Genomic DNA, 22,661 nt, shown 5'->3' with positions numbered 1-22,661 from the left:
AGTTAGTCAAGGACACTTTAGGTAAACTGCTAGTGTGAGACCCAGGGAAAAAGCATGTAACATAATCCTGCTGTTTGCAGCTCATCAGACCCTACGAACTAAACTGAAGAAGTTATTGGCTGTAATAATTTAGCATGCCTTTCTTCCAAATCCGTTCCTCGAACAATGCAATCCTGAAGGGGATTAAATCGATTTTCACAGATGAACACTACACGATTTTACAGCTTTTTTACCTTAATAATGTGACCTCTAGTTTCCAAAACTGACCAGCTGCATTACAAATTAATGCCTGCATACAATACGGAAGATAGTTATTAAATGTTTTGTACTATATAAAATTAGAAAATCCTAACCTAACAACAGAGGAAGTTAAAATTTTTTAACATATTTCACACCTGAATATGTTGATAAATGGCTCCAGCCTGTTCCCTGACAAGTTACACTTAACTCCCTTGAAATAAAAACTCAGTCGTACACAAGTGTTCCATGTATTATTATTATTATGAAGAACCAGTTATTTTCTACTAATGCAGTTGTCTGAATGCTACAGCACCATGTTAGGGATCTGCCGTGAAACCAGAATCCCGGAAAGAGTGCCATACCAACCATTTCAAAAGTAAGTGTATAAATGCTAATTCTAGATTATGTTTCACACAAAAATGTGCACAAATAAATATGCGGGTATGGTGTGAATTGTATTTTAGGTGTCAGAAATTAGGCATGTGATCAAGCCAAACAGCTGTCTGTGTATTCTAATACCTGCTACACTAAACTGAAATGCAGGGCAGATGGAAGCTAATTTATAGAGCAGTTATAAAGAGAGAGAGAGAATTTAGCCTGACTTGAAACTAGCATAATTTAGCATGTAAAATCCAACATTTTACCAAAAAAAACATATATTTTAAAAAAAATAAATGTTCTTCTTGAAAAACAGATTCAGGTATATCACCCAGAGCTATTTAAAGAAAATACTAGTGTATAAGCAATTAAAACTATTCATTCATGTTCATATTGAAAGGCAAGTTGCTATTAAATTGTTACAACAGCAGCATGTAAAATTCAAAACTGCTTACCTTTTAAATACAGATGCAGTCATGGAAGCTCAGTGGATTATTTTAAGATATTAAAAAAAAGAAAACAAAAGAAAAAGGATGCTCATGTCCGGCGTGCCATTAACAAAAACAATCCAGTTGTGAGGTGCCAGTAATAGAGAGGGTGCTAGATTTCAGTATCACAAGGCAGTGTGTTAGCTGTCAGTATTGTCTTGATTCCAGTAGTGCTAAGACACTTTGTCCTCCCTTGAGCTGTCACTGTGCTGCTAGCTTCTTGCAGTTATTTAAGTTAACTAAAGAGGCGAACTGCATAGTAAACAAGTCATGCTCAAACCAATGGCTTTCCACACCCTTCTGTTTATAGTAAGAAGACTTGCTCTCAGAGGTCACCACCATCAACAGCTCCTGTCTTTCAGTGGGTATCTGGTGTGCTGTATGTATCCCAAGGCTCTTTTTATCAAGTCACCTTTCTCAGAGTCTGCTCACCGGCTGTCACAATGACGCATCTACTGCTTATTGTTTTAGATCTCCATGAACTATCTGTGTCTGCATACATTTATTAGTTTGTTTATAAATAAATATTCCTTAAAATTCTCTTTTTTGTGTGTATGTTATATATATAATAACAGCCTTCCATGTGTGCACTTATAGCCCTGCAAGGCTGACTTTCATGAATTCAATCCTATATTTTTGGATTTAGTTTAATTTATTTTTTTATCTCATCTGTGTAAATTCTACTTTAAATTATTATAATTACCACCCAAAATATTGCCAGTTTTCAATTTTTACTTATTGGATAATTACTTTATAGGAAAAAAATATATTTATAGATATGTTAACATAAAATAAATGTAAGATGATGGAGCAGATTGCCATGAATATGTGAGAAATGAATTCACATTAATATATTCTGAAGTACCTTACATTTCAAAAGATTTACACAATACATTTATTAATATGTTAAAGTTACAGACTGATTAAATATTTTAAAGTATATCTTTCTATTCTATGCTATAATGTTTAATAGTTGAATTTCGATATATATGAAGGCTATACAATAATGCAATTTGCCTTTAAAAATTCTGCAACATTAGAACTTGATTATTCCAAGCTGCTTTTGTCAGTCAGACAATTGCACCTGTGGTACACCCCCTCCACAGGCCACCAAAGTGGTGAGGTGTATAAAAAGTTCTTTTGTCTGCTACCTTTGCAGATTATATCTTGACAGTTACGTTTGTAAAAAAAGGGATGCAATAAACATTACATTCAAATGTTGGTTTTGAGCATGGAAAGCTACATTAAATAATATATTTCCCCAGGCTTCAGAGGGTAGGAGAATTCAAAATAGCACAATGATTGCACCCTGGCCACTTAGATAAAAAATTTTAAATTTATTCAGCGATACAATATGAAGAGGCAAAGGTTTCATTTAATTTTCTAACAATCACTTTTTTTTATTTTTCTGATCTCTTTTATAATGTTAGAATCCACTTGCCATACAATATTCAAAAACATGTATGGTCATTGCTTGAAACATGATATGCATATCTTTATGTTTTACTGTGACAGGGATAGCAAAGTAAAAGCAAGACATATGTCAGGGAGCAGAGGAGACCCTTTTTGTGTTCAGCATGCAATATGTTAGGATGATTAACCCATACATTCCCTTAGGAGCCACTGGAGCCACTGGAAAACTTAGTCCCTCTAAAGAAAAATGAGTATTCTGAATTGTCAATACCTGCTGGTGATTTTCATTGGGGAAGAAGGGTGTTAGAATTCAGTGCTGTGGTTGAGGTCTACTACCCCATAGAGTAGAACAATATTTGACTGATCAAAGCAAAAAAAGAAAATGTCATCATATTCAGATCCTTTATCTATGAATTAAAATACTCTCTTGCCAATCCAGTCCAGTGTTAACTGGACTATATATATATATATATATATATGATGGATCATCACACATTGCTTATAAAAAATCCTAGGCATATAAAATGATAAAGAAATGTTTTTCGCTGGAGTTTAGGAATAAACCACAAGGATTATCTGACAGAGAGAGCACCATCAATTCCATAGTTGAAAGAAAACCCCTACAATAGAGCAGTAATTTTATCAGCATAACATATGACTAACTTCTACTTGTCAGCAACTGGATAACACACATTTCATTTTCTGGCTTTACTACAGCTATGATAATTGTTAGCCTCGCTCTAGCCAGGCATTGAAACCCCCCCAGCGTACAGATTCACTGTATGTATGGTTACTATGACACAAACTGCACAAGCAGGATTTCAGTTATAACAGTGCACTAAGGTCAAAGTTCTTCTATTTTAAGAGGACTGATCTCAGGCAGTGAAGCATTTCCATCATACATGGCAGAAGTGCAGTTTGAAGAGCTGTTAGTGTGTGTCTTATTACCTGTTATTAAGTTACATGTAAGTCTGGATGCAAAATGTTAAGTTCTTAATAAACTATTAAAAACGCCAAAAATATGCACTGCAAATATTACTGTGAATATTACTTAAGTTATGTGCTTTTAAACTCATCTTAAACTTGTTAAGACCAGTTGCTTCATATAGATAGTTTTTGTCACTACTTTGCCTATCGTTCGACTATTCGACCATTCGATAGTCGAAGTACTGTCTCTTTAAAAAAAACTTCGACCCCCTACTTCGCCAGCTAAAACCTACTGAGGTGCCATGTTAGCCTATGGGGAAGGTCTCCATAGGCTTTCTAACAATTTTTAGGTCGAAGAAAAATCGTTTGATCGATGGACTAAAATCCTTCGAATCAAACGTTTCGAATGATTTAATCGTTCAATCAAACTATTTGCGGTAAATCCTGCGATTTCGATATTCGAAGTCGAAGGATTTACATTCGGCAGTCGAATATCAAGGGTGATAACCCTCGATATTCGACCCTATGTAAATCTGCCCCTAAGTGTCAGTAATCCTGCAGGTGAGTTGAAGCAGTCATTTCTAGTGATGGCCGAATTTATTCGGCAGGTGCTAATCCGTTTTTTTTTATGCTGGCGCACTTTTGCAAGCGAATGTGCGCCGGCGTCCAAAAAGACGCTGGCATCAAAAACGGACGCCGGCATCAAAACGGACGCCAGCATCAAAAACAAGACGCTGGCGGCGTTTCATTAATTTTTCGCTGTTTCGGGAATTTCGCAGGAAATTTGCAAATTTTTCAGCAAAGCGAAACGCCCCAAATTCACCCATCACTAGTCATTTCCTCCTAAATAATTACAATAGATAAAAATAATTAATTGTTGATCTTTAATGCATGAATTGAAGTGCTGTCTATAAATAGGATTGTTACTTAGAGACTCAAGATGGCGCTGTTTCTCCAGATGAATATACACACACACACACGCGGCTCTGGTAGCCCAGAAATAGTTTGAGTGAAAGTTACACCTGCAGCACATTTTCGGCACCAGTTTTTGTCACCACTACAATGCTCAAATGACAGATAGTCGTCTGACTTGAGTTAAAACTCATAAAACATGATTGATGGACTCAGTAAGACAGTATTGGCAGTTTAGATTAGGACGTGGGAGCCATCTTTTCACAAGGCCAGGGCTTTGCCTTTATATTATTAGAAATTTCTCCCAGGCCTGAAGGAGTCATTAATAATTATTTATGTCCAAGCATCCTATTCTGGGGGATTTTAAAATCTTTAATGACAGCTCGCTAAGATAAATGGTATGTTTAAAATTAGCAGCAATGTATGTAATGGGATACCATACATAACTGTTTAACATAATGTTCAGTGAGAGAATGTTTAAATTTAATTCTTATTGTCCTTCAATGCAAAAATGGTGCAGCATGAACACAGATTTTTTTTCTGTAGAAGGGATATATTAATACATTAATCCCGTAAATTACTAAATTTAAATATATGCATTCTCAAATGTCATATGTATAACAGAAGGAGGGTGCCGTACTGTTTTGCACCAAAGATATTGTATAAAAATAGCTAGAGTCTAAATAATCCAGGAAAAGGATGAATATATCAAGTAAAGAGATACCCTCACAAAAAATAAAGATTGATATTAAAAATGCATGGCATAATGCAGAACAGTAAAAACTCCATAGTGTGTGTTTTAACTATAGCATCCAGTATGTTCTACTTGCTGGCAGGAAAGTGTTGAGAACTATAGTTTTGCAAAAGCTGTATCACCAAAGGCTGCCTATCCAGCATCATAAATTACAAAATATACATAAATAATAACAGATTTCCTAAACAGCTGTAATTATTATCTGAATTTGCATCAGCACCAAGGATAGCAGTGCATGGCTAAAATATAAGTTGGCCACGCTCGTATTGGTGGTACATAATGAGAAATATGAATTAAGGTGAAAATGTGTTTACTAGACCCCTTATAACAGCTGCTATTTTGAATAGGCTATTTGTGCATGTTTTCTCTGAACACCTTTTTACCTTGCCCTTTTTGGTCCACCCTACTAATTTTATAGCCACTACTGGCAGTAAATGCATGCATGTAGTTACTATTTAATACAGATATTTGTATTATGATTGTGCAGAAAGGAAAGTCATTGCATGAATATATGAACACATTACACAGTGACATTATATTTATCTAGCATGATGTGATATCACATGCAGCAAGCTGTCGCTTCTTCCTAAAGATTTTAGTGTTTGCTGCAATTAATACAGCAAAACATTTATTGTTGGTTCGATTATTACCTATGACACTAATCCCTGCACCTGGCACCTGCACATGGGAAAAAACAGCAGCAACTTTTTTCCCATGTTTGGGCTCAGAGATAGATTTGCAAAATTGTCAGGACTTCCTTTCTTGTGTAACTGCTTTAGGGTTGCCAGATATCGTAAAATATCAATAACACATCACTGACAAAATATTATGTAGTAATCCTGAACAGTCAACATCTATGGAAATTTTAATTACTTGAATAGTAGAATTGCTTTTGCCTTATTTTATTACATCAGATTAGGTTCAGCTGGTCCTGTACTGTAAAAGAACAAGAACAAAAAGAATATAGCAGGACAACTGGCACTTCACTCTTCTGTGCTAGATCGGTAGAATGTTGGCAGTAAACAAACAGTTCATTGGTGTGTAGGAAAGTCATGCAAGTTGTACCACAATGATGGTAAAGCTGACAATACAATAACTGTGAAAAGAAACTACTATAAACAACTCCTGCTTCAGCATATCATACCCTCCTTATATGCCCTACAGTACATCACATGTCTTCTGCATCACAGACTTAGATGCCCCTATAATGCAACAAAACTTTATTGGCCCTCCTAGATCTTTATCACAAAGCTTCACAGCAGCCAATCACATATCGCTCAGTGCCCAATAACACAGCATCATCAAGCTCCTATGCATTTCAGAACTCAGCCTCACAGTGACATTTAGGGTGTTATTTACTAAACTCTAGCCAGGTTTTTTGGGGCAAAACTGAAATTAGTTTGTTTTTGTTTTTTTAATTTTTGAGATTTATTAAAGCCAGACCTGCCGAGGTTGTGTATAAGTCAATGACAGAGGTCCCATCTGTTGTCTACATCGGAAATAGCCCAAAAATCGAATCATTTTGGGCAAAAATCCGGGCTTTTCAGGAAACGAAAATCGAGCGGTTTGACAAATAACAAAAAGCTAGGGAGCCACAACTTTTGTTATGCAAAATACTGCATGATGTATTTTCTAAGCTGTTAAAAGTATTCTAAATTTGGCTTATCTGCTTCTTGAAGTTGTTGCTGCACAATAAGAAAATCTATTTAAAACACTGTGAAACAAGGTTTTTCAGGTAACTGTTTCCTGGCAAGCACTGGCAAAAGAACTTTTCATCTGATTGCAAAATTAATCTAAGCAAGGCTTTTTTGGCACCTTAATGCAGTGTTTTTAGGCTATTTAACCTAAAGGGCCTGACTTTAAGCATTGCTTTGATTTTAACTTTGTAAAATGTCTTGTGTGCCTAGGGTTGTATTTTATGCAGTGAAATGTCAATTGCCTAGAAATGGTGCTCTATATTTACCCCAAAACAATTTGCCATGATGAAGCTGCCATGATTCCTTTATTGCTTTTTCACTCTGTCCCAGTAAAATGAATTAACCCAGCCACTTTATGCAGATAATAATTAAATCTCCTGTTTCCCTACCCTTTGTATAGTGAGGTAGTGAAAATGGGAAACAAATAAGTGAGGGTCTCATGGGTTTCCCATGATGTTAGTGATGCCTTGATATTAATAAATAAACACAAAGGGCCAGATTCAAGTCAGTGCGAAAAAGTTATTTCATGGTTTATCACGTGACAACTCGTGGACGACATTCAATTTAAGGAGAAAAAACATTTCTCCTATTACAGTTCCAGAGATACCTTTTTCTGAATTGATTTGCATCTCAAATTGAATATCGTCCATGACTTTTCAAGTGATAAACCTTTGTCTCACTAAATTGAATCTGGAGTTGGAGCTCTCTAATGTCTTTTTAAGGCATAGCTAAATAAGAACAGATACACTGTCTATTTTAAATAAACCTCTGGAGGTAATAGGTCTTATATCACTAAATTTTAATGTCCTTAGCAATGAATTGTTAAAGTAAGCCCTAATAATGCATTTCTGTATAACACATGAGATCTTTGCATTAAGAGCCTTGCAAGGCTTAGCAATATTTTGATAATCGTTTGTGCTTAGTCGCATGGCTGCATCTCAAGGTCAGGAGAAGAAAATTACCAAGGGGATATCATATAACTTTTTTTTTTTTACAAAAATGTGTTAACCCTTTTGGTGATTGAGAACCAAATGCCTAGGGGGCTATACGCCATTTGCTTTCTTTACTTAAGACATACATTTTAAATATAATTCTACTTATTACAGCCTTAGGTGAAAGCAGGGAAGATCATACTGAGAGACCAATAGAGCTGCTCTTCCCACAATGAAAAGATATTCAAGACAACTTCAAAAGAACCAGGGCTATTGTTTAGCTGGCGTCAGCTGAAGGGGATGTCGGGGGGGGGGGAGAAAATGTATTGCTATGAGACAATGCACAGAAGACCCAGCAAGAGCATCTGATAAACAAGTAAGTCATGTTGGCCATTTATCAGAAAGGTAAGCAGTTGCCTGAAAGGGAGGGTATTTTTCTTGCAGGGCATCTGAGAAGAAGTAATGCCCTAAAAGGGGTGGTTTACTTTTAAATTAACTTTTAGTTTCTTGTAGAATGGCCAGTTCTAAACAACTTTTTAATTGCCTTCATTAATTTGTATAGCTTTTGAATGATTTGCCTTCTTCTTCTGACTTTCAAATGGGGGTCACTGACCTCATCTAAAACCAGCTCTGTAAGGCTACAAATTTATTGTTATTGCTACTTTTAATTACTCATCTTTCTATTCAGGCCCGCACCTATTCATATTCAAAGCAATGCATGGTTGCTAGGGTTATTTGGACCTTGGTTACTAGATTGCTGAAATTACAAACTGGAGAGCTGTTGAATAAAAAGCTAAATAACTCAAAAAACATAAATGATGAAAAATGAAAACAAAATGCAAATTGTCTCAGAATATCACTCTCTACTTCAAACTAAAAGTTAACTCAAAGGTGCACAACGTCCTTAATTACTGAAAACACTTTAACTTTTTTATTTTTACAATAGATACAAATCACTTATACATTTCCAAATCATATCCGCATCTCTTTCATTTAAAGCAATTGAAAATGTGTGTCGTGGGTTTAGCAGAATGGCAAGTATAATACAAGGATGGGCTCTTGTTCAGTTCCAACCTAGCAGCTTTCGCTGGAAAAAACATAAGAACCTACATGAGTGTGCCCTAAATTTGCCAACTCACAATTGCTACATATGCCTTAGTATTTATGGGTGAATTTGTTTACATGGAAAAATGCATTCATATTCAAAAATCATATTCATAATTCAGCCTGGAGTCATACAGCATCATCCCACAAGATTATTTTAATTCATCTCTTTCAGTGTGTATCAGATCATCAATAGTTAATAATGACATAATTAATGACTGACCCTGCCTGGTTTGAAGTTGCTGTAATTTTTAGTAAAGATCTTCAAGCATTTCTGCTTAGCAAGTGAGTAAAGATTACCAACTGCAAGTCACTGATCATGCAGGACTGCAAATACATGTCTTGTAGAAGGCAAGTATACTAATGAAAAGAGTGAGAACCTCAAGAGTTTAATTTAAAGCTTTTAACCCTGGTTTTTCAAGAAGATCATATTTTAAGTGTTAGACTAGTCTACTATTTCTATTTGTGGATGATGAGTTTTAGGGGCCAGGGTCAAAGAGAAGCAACAAAGCTTTACAACAAAACAAGCCTAAGATGTATTAATAGGCAAATCCTTCACTGTATGCTGTAACAACAATGTATTTGTATCTTACTACCAGTGTTAGACTGGCCCACTGGGATACCAGGAAAACTCCCGGTGGGCCCTTCTGCTAACCTAATGATTTGCCTTGTATGTCTATACCACAGCCATTCTCCCATTTCTAAGAGAGAAGAGAGGAAATGGAGGGAAGTATGGTTGATAATATGTAAAGAGAAGTGATGAGAAATGTGTAGAAAAATGTGAATAAAGAAAAAAAGGATAATTTGGAGAGTGGGCCCATGCTCTAAGGTTTTCTGGTGGGCCCCAGACATCCCAGTCCAACACTGATTACTACAAAACCATGATTTGTTATGTAAGGCAGTTGAAGGTACTGTATGTGGTCGAGATTACCACCATGAACCCACACTCTTATTTAATCTATGTTAAGACTAGTAAATTATGTGAAAATAGACATAACTTGCAAATGTTAGATAAAAGGTGAATGTGAGCAGGACATGGATGTGCCATTTCATTCCCTATAGTTTTGTGCTAATTAAATGTTGCAACATTGAGTGCCTATGTGGTGCTAGTATACATGACAGCAAGCAGGTACTTTTGTATGCTGTTTTAATGGTTACATTTGCGATTAGTGCTCAGCATCGCCTGATAAAACCCAAAAACCCAAATGGATCAAGTTTTCGGCAAAAAAACCCCTCAAATCACTCAAATCATTTGAGTTTTCGTGCAAAACCCTCAGAAAAAAACTTGAACATCATACAGGCTGTTAACATCTTCAAATGATTCAAGGGACCCCTGCCATTGATTCCTACATGACCCGACAGGTTTTAGACATTGTATTTTCAGATTCAAGCAATTTTCAGGGTCAGGGTAAAATAAATCTTGAAAATACTTTTTTTTTTAACCCAAAAAAATGTGAATTTTGACCAAAAAATACAACTCGAAGACTCGAATTGTTGTGGAAAACACAACTCAAACCTTAATAATATCTGCCCCTAAGATATAAATGTGGATGTTGAAAACCAGCAACTAAATGTAACTTTCACTTATGTGTATGACAATGTGTATTTGTTATCAGTGGTATCTTTAGTTAAAGAGATACTGACACCAGAAAATAATCTTTTTTTTATATCAAAACATTGTCTTTGAATGATATTTATAATTTTGCCATAAAAGTATTTGCCTGATGCTTTTACATTACCCTTCTTACCCCCATATGAGGGGGCTGCCATATTTGTAAAGCAGTAGTCTGTTAGCATTAGAAACTCTAACTGACAGGCTAAGAAGGGACAGTCAGGTTGGCAAAACAGTCAGGGTTAGGAATGTCAAATAACAATTACTTACAAAAGCAAAACTATCAGTGAAAAACGATAGACCCATAGGTAACTTTTAATGTAGATTGATATTTTGAAAATAAACATTTTAGTGTCAGTATCACTTTAAGATCATTATTTGAGATCTAGATTTATGTAGATTTACAATTATTTAAACCTATTGAAGCATTTAAAGGGGGGTTGGGAAGGATGTGATCTGGTTATTGGAAGGGTCAGTGAGAAAAACAGATTTTCCCTAGATTAATTTTATCCCTGTGAATTTATTAAAAGCTTCAATCAGTCTTACAGCCACCTGCAGATACGGTCTGTGCTTGCCTGTCAAAGAAACACTTCATTTGAGAAGAGCACATTTTCTTCCAGAGTTGTACAAAAGCTCAGATCCTGTCACATCACATGCTTGAAGATCCTTAAGGTTTGCTCAGTAGCTATGTCACAGTAAAATAAAGCAGAATGGAACAGTCTTAACTTCCTCCTACAGAGATCTATGGATAGCAGAAAGTCACTTTGATGGCAAAGGGAGGCATATAAATACGAAGTGTAACCAATAAAAAACCTGCAGCTTATGTACATGTTCTAAAAAAGGTCAATAACTTTAGTACTTTAAATAAATTGTAAAAGAAACAGTTTGACTCAATATTAGACAAAATAGATAAAACATAAATGATTTACCAAAAGAAAGAATAATTATTAATGACCTTAATGTCCCTGCTTAAAATTACATACTAACAAACAATTGTGGACTTATGCAATATATGGTCAATATTTTTGTTCGTGCTGTGTAAAACATGCATACTCCTGTTAACTCCTATATCTGCTAGATTGCATTCCATTACTGATAATTAATACTTATCATTCACTATTCCTCTGACAAATTTGCAACAGCAGGGCACTTTTCATAAGGGTTTGGGTTTGTATACAGTACAGTATGTCATACTAAACACTAAAGTCCATTGAGAACAATGAACAATGCCATATTTTCTAATGAACATTCTCAGGAAACTATTGAGGAGCTAAATTTTACCTAGACATACGGTATACTGTTCCTTTTAAAAAATCATCTTGGAGAGTCACATTCATTTTTAAGTAGCCATTGTTATTTTGAAACTAATTTGGAGAAGCTACTCTCTGCTTGGTGTCATGTTTTCATTCTTTTTATTATAAAGATTTAATAGTTGTTTGGTTTTTACTGATAGTGCCTCCCTGGAATCAGCAGAGTATATAAAAGTGCTAATAAGTGATTTAATGAAGTTAGCATAATGTGCCCCTAATTGTTGCTAGTGTCTCAGGCTTACAGATAAGTAAGAGTTCACAATACACGAAGATCAACTGAAAAGGGCAATTGATTAAACCTTGTTCTCACACAATTGCTCTGAAGAACCAGAAAAGTAAGATCAAGTGGTTAAAAAGCTCTACTGTTCTGAACTTTTTAATACACTAAACCCAAAAACTATAGATAATATAGACTTTATAAATAAAACACTAGGTACAATGCATGTTCAACAAAGATCCCCTTTATTGTGCTCATAATAAAACAGATGTATACTGTGCCTTTTAACTACTGCCAAAATTGCATGGCAAACATCACACAATTCCAAGAAGAAAAATTGCAGTGGTTGTATGTGCCAAATATATTCACTATTTTTATTTATTTAGTGTTGTCTCCTGCAGCATGTTACAGAATAAGGGGATACACCTACAATATATGCACAGTTACAATTAGGGTCAGACTGGGCCCAGACCCGCTCCAAAAAGACTGCGCTGTGAAAACTCTACACCCCCCTGCTTGTCGTGCACCGGTACTCACCGGCGGGGGAGGCACCAGGGGATGCAGAGGGGCAGAGCTGTATTTAAGCCTGGGGAGGGGGTGAGGGCCTTGATGGAAAGCCACTCGTGAGCCCCTGCTGGCCCAGACCCACTCCACACAGCCCGCCTGCGTTCCTGACCTCCACCACCCCCCGTCTGATCGAAGACATGGCGAGCACTGGTAGTCGGGGGGGCTGAGTGAGTAGAGCAGGATTTGCATCTTGGGAGGGAGACCTGAAGGGGGCCATGGGGGGCCTGATTCGGCAGCACCGGTGGGCCCAGACCCCCCCAGTCCAACACTGGTTACAATTGCATATTGTTAGCAAACAATAGGGTGAGGGCCTGCTATCTATCTATCTATCATCTATCTAATATATATCCCACTGTCTCTCTCATCCCCCTCTCTCTCTTTCCATATATCTCCAATAAAACATCCACAACTCGTATAGCTTCTGAGCCTTTAGCAAAAAAAAAATCAACCTGGGTGGACATAATACGGTAACTCTATTCTCAATAATCCCTTATATTCACCAACTACAAAAAATACACATCTGCTAAGTATTTTACACACCATTTGCCTTCAATAAAGCATAAGAAAGATGTCTTTACTAATTTACCTACTCATATCTTCTTCCCAGTCATACAAAATATCAGATTCTGAGAACAGCTCTTACAGCTGCTTTAAATGATCAAAATTGTTTCTAAAACAAAGTGGCTGCAATTCTCCATTTTCCTTACATACTGCTGTCTCATAGCAAAAAAGTATTGATACCTGTAACCTTGACTTAACTGGCTGGTCTAACCTACTTTTATTAGAAACAGACTTGGTTTCTGTTGTTTTCAACTCCGACACATTACAAGGAAACATTATGAACAATAAAGCTATAAAACTTCATGCAACATTAGGGGAAATAGTGTGCTTTATACTGCAGCTTATTTTTGCTAAAGGATATATTTATAGATGTAAGCTTGGTTTGAAGTTTCCTAGAAATAAAATACCTAGGCTGTCCAACTGGAGGCAGGTCTCCTAGGATTTGAAATGGTCTCCAATGTAGCCAAGACCCACACAGACTCATTTATACACAAGAATAAAACATGGAAAGAGAACAATATAGATTAAAATATAACTATAACTAGATAGATCGATCGATCGAGAGAGAGAGAGAGAGAGAGAGATAAATAGATACTATAAACTCAGTTGTACAAATCAGTCACTTTGGCATGATATGTATTTATATGATCACTAAATAACTTTTTCATTAAAATTTTTTGATGGTGCCTGTAGAAATAACCAAATAATTCATCTGCACCCAGAGAAGTGGGTGTGGATTGCACCCCTCCATTTCGGAAAGCAGGAGCGGAACTAGGTGGGGGTGGGCCCTGGTGCGGGCCGTGCATCCCCACCCTCGTCTGTGCGCGTTTTCTTTGCGGCTGCAGCTGATTTCAGCTGGCTGCAGCACACACGATCTGCATGCGGTGGTGCAGACCCTGGCCCAGTTGCACCCCCTGCTCCTCCGGTAGTTATGCCACTGTCGGAAAGCATAGACCTGCAAAATGCCCCATGAATCTGGCACTTTCTGCTTTAGGCTTCATAACCCCACCTGCCCCGTAGTGGCTCCTAACTTGCATATAATTTACATGCATGTGTTACGTAGTGTCCCTTTGTTGTCAAGCACTTGCACCCACGGTTCAGTAAATCATCCCTAAACTTTTACCTTAATAATGAGTTCATATGTTTTTGTCTAGATGTCGGATTTTCCTACCAATATTCCTTTAACCACCCAAAAATCTTAATTTTTCTATATAAATAGACCTCTTTATTTGACTGCACACAAAGGGGTGTCTAAATGCTGTGTTTTCTTGAAAGGCCAAACTCATCAGAAAACTGTGTGTGTGAAGCAAACAAGCAAACCTTTTAGAATCTACTAGTATATATGAAAGATATATGAAAAAGTTCCAGATTCTTCTCTTCTTATTCTTTCCTGGCCAGGTCATTGAACAAATGTTTTGCAGTCTAACATAGCATACTCTTATACTACTTGTCAGATTAACCCTATATATCGCCTGATAAATGAAACATACAACAGATTTTATTTCACATTATATATGAATACAGATTTCAATAAAGTATATTTCATTATTTGAATATTAATACAGTTAAATTACACCGAGTATGTTAAGGAGAGTACTCTGTGTTTCTGAACAATACATAATGTACTGAAATAAAATTACAAGACAAATTAAATTTTCAGTGACCTGCTCTTTATGTTCACCTTGGTAAATAGTGAAACACAATGAAGTGGTAATATGCAATGTGCTGGCCTTTGAAGGTCCTTCACATTCACAATTGAACTCCATGTTGGCAAAAAAAATATATATATAAACATTGCATTTGACAAGTTCATTGTATGCATTCCATCAAAATTTTTTCCAAGTACTGAAATTTCTGCTTGATGTTTTAAGACGTTTAAGCTGTAAAATATGGCGCATAGTTCTTTGATATAGTTTTATTTTTATTAAGCAATGGATCAAACATTTTTTAAAATCAAAAGATGTTTTTAATACTCAACCTTGAATTAAACATATTTCAAAATGTCTGCAACTTGTTATATATATAATATATTGTTTTATTTTGATTTATATATTATTACTATTATTATTATAATAACAAAAATAAAAAAACACAATAATTTTCTAGTTATTTTTTCATGAGGTTTAAAGGGGTGGTTCAACTTTAATCTAACTTTTAGTACTGTATGTTATAGGATTCTAAGCAACTTTTTAGTTGGTTTTTTTTTAATAGTTTTTGAATTATTTGCCATCTTCTTCTGATTCTTTCCAGCTTTCAAATGGGAATCACTGACCATCTAAGGAAAATTGCTCTGTAAGGCTACACATTTGTTATTGCTATTTTTAATTACTCATCTTTCTATTCAGGCCCTATCCTATTCATATACTAGTCTCTTATTCAAATCAATGCATTTAAAAAAAATTAAAACAAGTTGCAAATTGTCTCAGAATATCACTCTCTACATCATACTAAAAGTTAACTAAAGGGGAGCATCCCTTTTAATTAATTGCTTCCTCAAACATGATACCTTGGCTGTTACACCCAAGAACAATAGAGTGGCCTATCAAGGCTTTAATAAGACTATATACTGAATGCATACATTTGTTTATAAAGGTATTTTCGTGGGCCATTCTTTATTTTGCTGAGCAATATATCAGTTTGGATTTGAGATGAAAAGAAAGGCAGTCAAATATACAAAGATTCCTTCTATGTATGTGCTTATAGGCTTATTTTTCACTTGGGCACATAAACGAGCTGTACTTGTATAGCATTCTGTTTAGTTGTTTCCCTTTTGTGACTGCTCCTGGAGTTAAATCCACTTGAGAGTCTGTGAAAGGCAAGCAATTAATTTGGACACTAAAAAGAAGGCTGGGTTTTTTTGTTTTTGTGATCAATTACACAGAAACACAGGGCAGAGTAAACACAATAATTTGAGCTATCTGAAAAAAATCACTGATACATAGCAATTATGACCAGGTCAACTGAGGAAACAATTGCAGCTGATCATACTAAATGCATAGAACTATGAAAAAATGCTGAAACAACTGGCGCTGAAATCGCTAGCCTCCACTGTGCAAGGATAGAAGGATCACAATTTACTGTTTACAAAAGCTTTTGCAATTATTAAGGGTCCACCAAGGGTTGAAATCAGGGTCACCCAGGGTTGTAGGTCAGGTGCCTGTACCCTACGACTGCACTCCCTTCCCCCCATGCACAGATCAGTACATGTACACAGAGCACAGTCTGCTGGGGTTTTTAGTTAAACCTTTTTTTATTTATAAAGGCAACCTGAGGGAAGCCCTACTAAAGCCTTATATAAATACAGCCCTTGTCCACCACCAAATGCAAACAACTGGAAGCAAAAGTAGGCAGTATTACAATGTGTTTAATAGTTAAACAAAGTATAAACCTAAACCCGTGAGGGAAAGGATCTTAAACTAGAAAAAATCTTGACTAACTAATTGACTATAAGTCTGCAATGACCAGTGTTGGACTGGGATGCCAGTGGCCCACCGGAAAACTTTAGACAGTGGGCCCACTTTTCAAACTATTATTCCTCCTCTCCTAACTCAACCTTTTTATTTTCCTAGTCTTTTATATACATGTATCCTTACTATACTCTATTCTTACATTATTAAGTCTCTTTTCTTCCGTAAAGAAATTGGGAATTACCATAAAATAGGCAAAATGGTTAGAAGCAAGAGGGCCCACTGACACCTGGGCCCACCGGGAGTTTTCCTGATATCCTGGTGGGCCAGTCCGACACTGGCAATGACTTGTATGACCTACTTACTTAAGTTCATGCCTTGACAAGTGATATTCTGAATGCTCATTGCATTTGCTGTTCACATAATTTGTGAAGAAATTTACCTTTAAGCATGGTGTGGTCAATTGTTAAGAATTGGAAGATGTATCGTATCACCACAGAAAACTAAATACAACTTTTTAAATTCAGGTTTTTGAAATTGATATATTTTGTTCTTGAAGCCTATGCTGTCTGTTGCTTATCCTTCAATCTGAAATGATGGTGCCCATAGCAACCAATCAGATCTTTGCTTCTTTTTCTAAATTATAGCTGATTGGTTGCTTTGGGCAAAATCACCATTGATGTTTGTCTTCAATGTTAATAAATGTGCCCCTTGTTGAAGTTCCAGATATGAATTGCCATATATAGACAGTCGGACAGCACAGATCTCTTTGGTTAATGTGAAAGGAGAGGGGAAGAATAAACTGGTGTATGCATTTGTTGCATTTCTTTTTTGTTGTTGTTGCGTGTCTCTTTATTTTGTCACGTAAAGCGAAACGAGGAGCTTGGCAAATTCTTGACACAGTTCGCTAAAATGTTTACTGTTGGAAAAACACAGAAGTTCGCAGCTAATCTGAACATGCCAACATTTTTCTCTCATCACTACTCAACTTCTCTGAAATATAAGGAGACTGACGAGGAGACCCAGCTATTCCCATTGGCCCTTTAAGACTTGTAAGGGGTGGTAACTAATCATGTCAGCTTATTCACATAACCACCCCCAAAAACTGGTGAACTGAAACTAAACAGACAGGCAAGATTATCACTCTGTTATATAAAAGTTGGTAGTTTGGCAGGGTAGATTCTTTGTGAAACAGACCAAAATTAAGAGAATGCTGTGACCCTTTACAAACAACTTGAAAATACATCTAGGTAATGGCAAATCCACGTCTGATTAAAAAATTGTGCTCATCATGATGTCTGGGTTATATTTCTATTTTTTGTATTTTGTGAATTGTGTGCATAATGTTGTCTGTGCACAGGGATAAATAGAACAATCGGCACCTTTACTGGGGTATAGGGGGATAACATGCAAAGCAAGACAGAGGAGCAACTGAATAAGCTGATAAAATATATATATATATATATATATATAAAAATATACGGTATATACTGTATATATATATATATATATATATATATATTTTTTTTTATTTTTTATTTTTTTAATACCAGAATATTTTACTTACATGTGTGTATTGGGTTTAATTGCAAAGTCTGTTATAGAAGCAGAGGGAGCTGTTGCTACTGGTCATTCCCACTGAGGCAAAAGAAGTAGCCTGAAAAGCAAGGGTACTAATAGAGGACATTTAGAAATATGTGTAAAACACAAAAAACATAATTTTCCACAGAAAGCCAGGAAGCAGGTTTCTGGTGACTATGATCTTTTCACCTGGCCGTCTGATTCTGGTGTGCTGGGTTAGTGCACCAGAGGTGGCTGTTTAAACCCTTATTGTTCTTTGGTCCTGCCTTGTATCTCTGCGCACTCCATCCCACTCCTGCTAGTCCAGTATCTATGCTTGCTCTGTCCAGTCCTGTTCCTGAGTTTAAGCCTTACCCTTTGTAAAGTTGTTTTTTGATCATGATAACTGCTCTTTGTAACCTTTTATTTCCCCTTCAGATTTCCTTATAAGCTCATCGCGTGTGCTGATTGTGTCATTTCTGGCATAGAGACTCTAACAGCCCCAGAAATGTTGTTAACATGTGGTACACACACTTCCAGGGTGCAAGCCAGAGACCTGGAAGTAAAACCTCCATAAGGCACGTTTACATTTCAGGGGTCTCTTGTGTCTCTTTGCCCGGTACCTTACACTTTATTCAGAAAAGTACAAATAATAGAATTTAAAGGGAGCATTTATTGACACATGTAGCTTTGGGAACAGTACCTGTACTTAAATGCAGGAGATTTTGTGCACATTTTCCTTTTGCAGTGTTCAAGCATCTATAGAATCACATTATGTTGTTTTGGCTTGCTTGTACCATTGCTAAAGGTGTAGTTTACTTTTATGTTAACTTTTAGTATTTCATAGAATGGTTAATTCTTATAAACTTTTCAATTTCTTTTCATTTTTTATTTTGGATTTTTTTGTCTTCTTCTTCTGACTTTCAAATGGGGCTCATTGACACCGGCATCCAAAAATTAGTCTAACTAATCTGTGCCTCGCATAGTTTTTATATCTGATTAAAAACAATGATATTTTAATGTGAATACAGTATCTGATTAAAATATAATTTCCTACTTCCCAAAACTGTAAGACTGGCTCAGCCATACAATTCACAAAGTATCAGGAAAAACAATTGGTGGTCAACAGCCATCTGTTTGGCTTTCCCTTGATAAATGAGTTCTAGAACAAAGCCATTAACTAGTAAACACTTAGAAATGCAGTGCCAATTCCATCTAACTTTTGACATCATTGATTATCCCCTACAAAATAACTGTGTGGTTTCGTAAAATGAATTGTTGCAGCAGAGCACTGTAAAGTCCTTCCTTACAGAGCAGACAATGCCCTCATTTATTATGTATAATGTCTTGTGCCCATGTCAGCTCCTGATTAATAATTAAAATTAATCTCATTATAGAAGGTTTCATTACAGGATAATTTAATTAAATGATGCATTGGCTCCCAGATGCCATCTTTTAAATAATGCTGATGATGACATAGGGTTTTGCAAGGTTTCAACCCAGACTGGTGAATGTACATTATTTAGCAGCTCCTTTAATGCTATCAACCAGGGAAGTAATAGTTCTTTAAGGTCTTTCATTATAGTGATTGATGTTTAGGGGCAAATTATAGGATTCGGGCTAAACAGTATAGAAGATCTAGTACATTTCTTAATTTAAACTCCCAATTTAGAAAGTATTTTTTTCTCAATAAGTAATGATCCAAGTCCAGTGTTTCTTTTGCCATTGCTGCTGCACTAAGCATTCAGCTGTGACACTGGCCTGGGGCCCTGTTTACAGAGGCATTGCTGTCTTCTTTGCCTTTGTACCTCCACCAAACTTGATATTATGACTACACATTGATTGCAACAGCCATGGGAAAAGAAATACATGAATCTGCCATGAGCTAGGAGGGTCTTAGGAAGGCAGATAAACATATACCTTGTAAATATCTGAAATAAATTGGAATGTTACAATATCTCTGCATTACAAATAGTTCACAGGTTATTCATTTCGATTATCCTGTTTGTGTTCCCAAATTTTTTGTAGATTTACCCTTAGTGACGGATAATAATTTGTCATCAACTCAAAAGAATGATTATTGGTTCTCACATCTACGCTGACAAACATAGTACATTAATTTATATTAGTATGGCAGTTTATTTGTGCATACTTCAGAGCAGGCATCTCATTCACATCACATCTCTGTTACAGTCACAGAGATCGTTTAATACATCTCTCATTGCCCAGGTGATCTCTTTCACTCTTCTTTCATGGACAAATCTATTTGATTCACACTAACTCACAACACTGGCATCTCAAGCACAGCATCAATCTATACATTTAGGCTGTACAGCACCAATCATCTCATTTACACCACACTCACAGCATCAGATGTTTACTCATGCCTCACTCAAAGCACCAGTTATGTCACAACTCACTCCCTGCATGTAGTATTTCACTCGCACCTCACTCACAGCACCAAACATCTCACTTCAAGCAGCAGGCATTTCATTCATAGCATCTAGCATTTGTTTCACAGTACGAAGCATCTCAATCACAGTGGCAAACGTCTACCTTACACTGTGACCTTATTCCCAGCTGCATGAATACTTTTCAAACCTCAGTCATAATATCCAGCATTTCACACGTGTCACACTCACAGTGGAAAGAAACTCATAATTTACTCAAAGCAACAGGAACCTCAAACCATGCAGAAAGTATCTTAAAAGAGAAAGCATCAAACTAACAGCCCACCAGCTGTTGCAAACTACATTTTGCAGTATAATCCAGCACATGAAAGCTGTTGGAAAATAAGTGAAACTGGAGCTCACGAAAACTTCAAAAAGGTGTAAAACCCCTGATTTGCATGATAGTACTGTGAGCAATAACCTCTGGACAACAAATACACAAGATGACATTAAACAAATTTTTAACCATCTTATAATACATTGGATCATAATATACAAACATCATTTCAACCAGCATTTAGTACATCAGATAAAGGTGAAAGTAATAAAACACATAGGGGCAGATATACTAAGGTTCGAATGGTAAATTCAAATTTTCTAATTTTTGTTTTGGTCAAAACTAACAAATTCAAATTTAAAACCACCAACCCTGGAAACAGTTCTAATTTGACTATTCTCCACCTAAAACCTGCTGAGTTCATGTAGAAGTAAATGGCAGAGGTCCCTCGAAATTGACACCCCATAGACTCCAAAAAAATTTGTGGCACAAAAGTCCAGTAGATTCGAATTCGATTTCAATTTGAGTCGAGTTTTCAGGTCAGGACTATTCGATTGAATTTTAGACGTTCTAATTTTTTTTCTTAAATAATAACCCATTCAATTGGGTTTTAAAAGAAATCCAAAACATTTATAAATGTTGATAACAAAATAAAACCTTGTTGAACACTCTTGTCAGCTGCAGTAACATCAAAGTCACACTCTGAAATTAATCATTTTTGTTATAGTTCAACAATACCATTGATAAGCTATTTATAAAAATTGCAACAGAGGGGTTAATGCATGGACAAACTATACATATGTCAATATAAAGCACAAATAATCAAGAGGTTATGATCATATTGTTCATTTAAATTCAGTTTAACACTGTATAACATTTTTTGTGGGAGGATGACAGTCATCAGCATGTGTTAAGTGCACAGTAATTAACAATACAGGAGGTTTAAAAAAAGTATAAGATATTTTTAACAGTTACAACTTGTGAACACAATCCCACTTTAAATATGACAAAAAGCCAGTCACTGCTTATGACATTTGTTGGAATACAGGATATGATGTCACAGACATAATAATGTTGAGGATGTAGCTTCATCGTATTATTTTGCCAGTCAGAATCTGGTGAAATAGATTTTGGTGAAAAGGGTAACAAATTGAAATTTTCTCACTTTGATAAATAATCGGATTTAAGGTTGTTCGTCTGGCAAAACGGAACGATAGTATTCCAGCGATCAGGGAAATTTAGCGAACAAAGTGTGTCACTCAACTTTTAGTAAATAGGAGAGTAACTGTGAATTGTCTTTTTAGAGAAAATTCATTAAATAAAACACAATTCTCTCTTTAGTAAATGTGCCCCAGTGATGGAACAGTGAGAATTTACAGCTAATCAACACTAAGGGGCAGATTTATCAAAGGTTGAGGTGAATTTTCGAATGAAAAAAATTCAAATTTTGAGCTATTTTTGTGTACTTCGACTAGGGAATAGTCCAAATTTGATATACTGTCTCTTTAAAAATTCAACTGCGACCATTCGCCATCTAAAGCCTGACAATTGCTGTTTTAGCATATGGGTGACCTCCTAGAACCTATTTAGAGTCAATTGGTGGACTTTGAAAAATCAAAGGTTTTTTTTGGGAAAAACTTCAATTCGAATTCGGACCTATTCGACCAAAAAAAAAACTTCGACTTAATTTCGGTTGGTCTTTTTGAATTCAAATTTCAAAGTGTTTTCAATTCAAAATTCGACCCTTGATAAATATGCCCACAAGGGGCAGATTTATCAAGGGTCGAACTGAAAAATCTAATTTTAAAATTCGAATTTTGAGCTAATTTTAGTCATTGAAGGTTTTTTTTGGAAA

At 35.9% G+C, this 22,661-nt stretch overlaps 1 protein-coding gene across 9 annotated transcripts in view; it reads right to left on the bottom strand.

Moving 5' to 3' along the window:
• Positions 1–22,661, bottom strand: part of eya4.L (EYA transcriptional coactivator and phosphatase 4 L homeolog) — a 150,379-nt gene that overhangs the window by 80,146 nt on the left and 47,572 nt on the right. The window contains exon 1 of one of the 9 annotated variants that reach the window (XM_018263244.2): positions 1,074–1,392. The exons of the other annotated variants lie outside the window; for them this stretch is intronic. The gene's annotated coding sequence lies outside the window, so the exon portion shown is untranslated. Of the gene's footprint in view, positions 1–1,073; positions 1,393–22,661 lie in introns of those variants that run through there. 9 annotated transcript variants of the gene reach the window in all.

The sequence above is a fragment of the Xenopus laevis genome, chromosome 5L (assembly GCF_017654675.1).
Source record: "Xenopus laevis strain J_2021 chromosome 5L, Xenopus_laevis_v10.1, whole genome shotgun sequence".
NCBI classification, from domain to species: domain Eukaryota; kingdom Metazoa; phylum Chordata; class Amphibia; order Anura; family Pipidae; genus Xenopus; species Xenopus laevis.
The sequence above is the reverse complement of the archived record's forward strand: the minus strand, read 5'-3'. Positions and strand labels throughout refer to the sequence as shown.